The 3,868-nt window shown below is 43.9% G+C and overlaps 1 non-coding gene across 1 annotated transcript; it reads right to left on the bottom strand.

The window, feature by feature from the left end:
• Positions 1 to 2,915: 2,915 nt before the first annotated feature.
• Positions 2,916 to 3,022, bottom strand: LOC150051537 (U6 spliceosomal RNA). The gene has a single exon (XR_016538519.1). It is a non-coding gene; the product is annotated as a U6 spliceosomal RNA (small nuclear RNA).
• Between the last annotated feature and the right edge of the window lie 846 nt (positions 3,023 to 3,868).

Below are 3,868 nucleotides of genomic sequence, written 5' to 3' on the forward strand. Positions count from 1 at the left end.
CTCAAGCCCAGGACTGGCAAAAATAATAATAATAATATTTTGGGCCGGGAGTTTGGCTTAGTGGTTAAAGTGCTTGCCTAGCATGCATGAAGACCCAGGTTCGATTCCTCGGTACCACATACATACAAAAAAGCCAGAAGTGGTGCTGAGGCTCAAGTGGTAGAGCTCTAGCCTTGAGAAACTCCAAGGACAGTGCTCAGGCCCTGAGCTCAAGCCCAGGACTGGCAAAAAAAAAATGAAATAAGCAAATTTCTTTGTGCCTTAGTCCCATCATATGTAAAAAGGAATAATAGTTATAAGCTATCTAATATGGTTATTGTAAGCAGCAAATAAGCTCAGAATTTAGAATGCTGTCTGATGTAGAAGAAACAATAAATATGAACTATTTCATTAGTATGTGTTAACATCATCATCAAATAGAGAAGAGGAATTCTCTTCCCCAAATTCTAGAGGTAGTCGAGTGCCAGTGGCTCACATTTGTAATCCTAGCTACTTAGGGAGCTGAGATATGAGGATTGAGGTTCAAAGCCAATCCCAGGCAGGAAAATTTATGAGACTCTTATCTCTAATAAAATACTTAGAAAAGGCTAGAAGTGGTGCTCTAGCTCAAGTGATAGAATACTAGCCTTGAACATGAAGAGGCTCAGGAACAGCACCTAGATCTTGCATTCAAGCCCCAGGACTGGCAAAATAGAAAAAATGCAGAGAAAAAGCCATGTACAGATGGTTCATGCTTATAATCCTACCTAATCAGGAAGCTCAGATCTGAGGATTATGGTTAGAAGACAGCCTGAAGTTTAATAGACTCTTATCGCCAACTAACCAGGAAAAGCCTGAAGTAGAATGGTGGCTCAAGTGGTAGAGCACTAGCCTTGAGCAAAACAGCTCAGAGGCAGAGCCCAAGCCCCGAGTTCAAGGCCCTGGTTCAGCCACACACGTGCATTCTAGCTAGGTACTGGTGGAATCACACTTGCAATTCTAGCTGCACAGATAGCTGAGACCTAAGGATTGCAGTTAAAAGCCAATCCAGTAGGAAAGTCCATGAGACTCTTGTCTCCAATTAACCACAAAAAGTCAGAAATAGCTGGGTGTAGTGGCTCACGCCTGTAATCCTTTCTACTCAGGAGGCTGAGATCTGGTTCAAAGCCAGCCCAGGCACTAAAGAACCTGAGACTCTTATCTCCAATTAACCACTAGAAAACAGGAAATAGGGCTGTGGCTCTAAGGGTAGGGTGGTAGCCTTGAGCTGAAGAGCTCAGGAGCACTGACCAGAGTACAAGCCCCATGATCCACAAAAAAAAAGTCAGAAATAGAACTGTGGCTCAAGCGGTAGAGCTCAGGCCCTGAGTTCAAGGCCCACAACCAACAACATCAACAATGAAAAGCCTCTTGCTGATACCCTATGCCTTTAGTCCTAGTTTACTTAGGTTTCTGAGATCTGAGAATCCTAGTTTGAAGCCAGCCTAAGCAGACCCTGTGAGGCCCTAATCAACAAAAGCCAGAAGTTGAGGTATAGTTCCAGTGGTAGAGCATCAGCCATGGCTGAAAAGGCTGGGCAAGAGTATGAGGTATTATGTTCAAGTACCAGTACTGGCATAAAAATTTTCAGAGAGTGCCAGGCACCAGTGGTTCACACCTGTAATGCTAGCTACTCAGAAGGCTGAGATATGAGGATTGCAGTTCAAAGACAGCCTGGGCATGAAAGTCCAAGAGACTTTTATCTCCAATTAACCACTAATAAACCAGAAGTGTCTCATAGACTTCTTGCCTGGCCTCACTTTGAACCATGATCTTCAGATCTCATCCTCCTAAGTAGCTAGGATTACAAATGTGAGCTACTGGCACCTGTCTCAAATTTGTCCTTTTATGGGTGGGGAATTTGGCCTAGTGGAAGAGTGCTTATCTAGCATGCATGAAGACCTGTGTTCAATTCCCCAGCACTGCATGCATAGAAAAAGCCGAAGTGGTGCTGTGGATCAAGTGGAAGAGCTCTGTCCTTGAGAAAGCTCAAGGACAGTGTTTAGACCTAGGACTGGCAAAAAAAATTTTTTTTAATGTGCTTTTTATTTTGGTGGGTCATTAGGCTTGAACTCTGGGCTTGGGTGCTGTCCTTGAGCTCTTCAGTTCAAAGCTACTATCCTACCCCTGGAGCCTCAGCCCCATTTTCCATTTTTCTAGTGGTTAATTGGAGATAAAAGTCTCCCAATCTTTATTGCCCTGGCTGGCTTTGAACCTTGGTCCTCAGATCTTAGCCTCCTAGGTAGCTAGGATTACAGGTGTGAGCCACCACGCCCAATTTGTCCTTTTACATTTTTGTGTTGTGTTATGTCAGGCACGCACTCTAGCACTGAACTATATTTATATCCCCAGCTCCCTATAGTTTGTTTTATTTTATTGTTTTGCTTTGCATTATTTGGATTCATGCCAGGTAATTCAATTTTTTTTTGATCAGTTGTGGCAATTGAACTCAGAGCCTAGGCACTGTCCATAAGTCTCTTTGTGCTCAAGGCTAGCACTCTACTACTTGAGCCACAGTACCACTTCCAGTTTTTGAGTGGTTAATTGGAAATAAGAGTGTCCTAGAGACTTTTCTGCCTGGGCTGGCTTCAAACTGCCTTTATTAGATCTCAGCCTCCTGAGCAGCTAGGAACACAGGTTTGAGCCGCTGGTGTCTGGCCCACTGGTACCAAATTTAATTGGCATTCAGTATATTCACGTTGTTGTGCCACCCAACACCATTATAAACAGAACATTTTCCACCTTAGTAACTTTCCATTCCTCCTCTTCCCCAAATATCGTAGAAATTTGGTTACTTTATATCAGTGGAACCACACAGTTGTTTAGTGTCACTGCTGCATTTGTTCACCCTTTGTCCCATAATTTCTATGCTCCCCCTAACTGTCCCTAAACAGATAGAAACTATGGAACACTTTAGGAATGTGTGTGCCATCCTTGTGTGGGGGTCAGGCTAGTCTTCTCCATATTGTTCCAATTTTGGTATATGTGCTGCTGAAGTAAGCACCATCCATGGCTCTTGAACTCAGGGCCTAGGCACTGTCCCTGGGCACTTTTGCTCACGGCTGGCACTCTACCACTTTGAGCCATAGCTCCACTTCTGATTTTTGAGTGATTAATTGGAGATAAGAGTGTCACAGAGACTTTTCTACCTAGGTTGGCTTTCAAATCCTTAGACCTCAGCTTCCTGAGTAGCTAAGATTATAGGCATGAGCTACCTGTACCAGCAGGAATTGAGCTTTTTTTTTTTTTGCCAGTCCTGGGGCTTGAACTCAGAACCTGAACACTGTCCTTGTACTTTCTCAAGGCTACCTGAGCCACAACACCACTTCTGGCTTTTTCTATGTATGTGGTAATGAGGAATCGAATCCAGGTCTTTGTGCATGCTAGGCAAGCACTCTAACACTAGGCCAAACTCCCAACCCTGAACTGAGCTTTTTAAAGCAAAAGAAAAGCTAGGTGTGATGGTGTTACATTGAATCTTAGCTCCCCTTTGGAAGTGGAGGTAAAAGTTAGAAGCTAGTATTGGGGGCACAGCTCACGTGGCAGAGGCTTGCTTAGCAGTCCCCAGTACCACAGAGGGGAAAAAAAAAGATAAAGGAAGAAAAGGAAAGGGGAAAGAATAGTCATTCATTTGTTGCATGCTAAGCAAGTGCTGTACCACTAAGTTGCATCCCCCAGCCAGAAGAAAAAGCAACTTGAAAGCCAGCTCCTTGTGGCTCATGGCTATAATCTTAGCTACTCAGGAGACTGAGATCTGAGTATCCTGCTTCAACGTCAGCCCAGGCAGGAAGGGTCAGGAGACCTTTATCTCCAATTAAAAAGCAGAAAATCAGATGTGGTTCTGTGGATT

This window comes from Megascapheus bottae, chromosome 17 (assembly GCF_031878675.1).
Source record: "Megascapheus bottae isolate mThoBot1 chromosome 17, mThoBot2.hap1, whole genome shotgun sequence".
Taxonomy (NCBI): domain Eukaryota; kingdom Metazoa; phylum Chordata; class Mammalia; order Rodentia; family Geomyidae; genus Megascapheus; species Megascapheus bottae.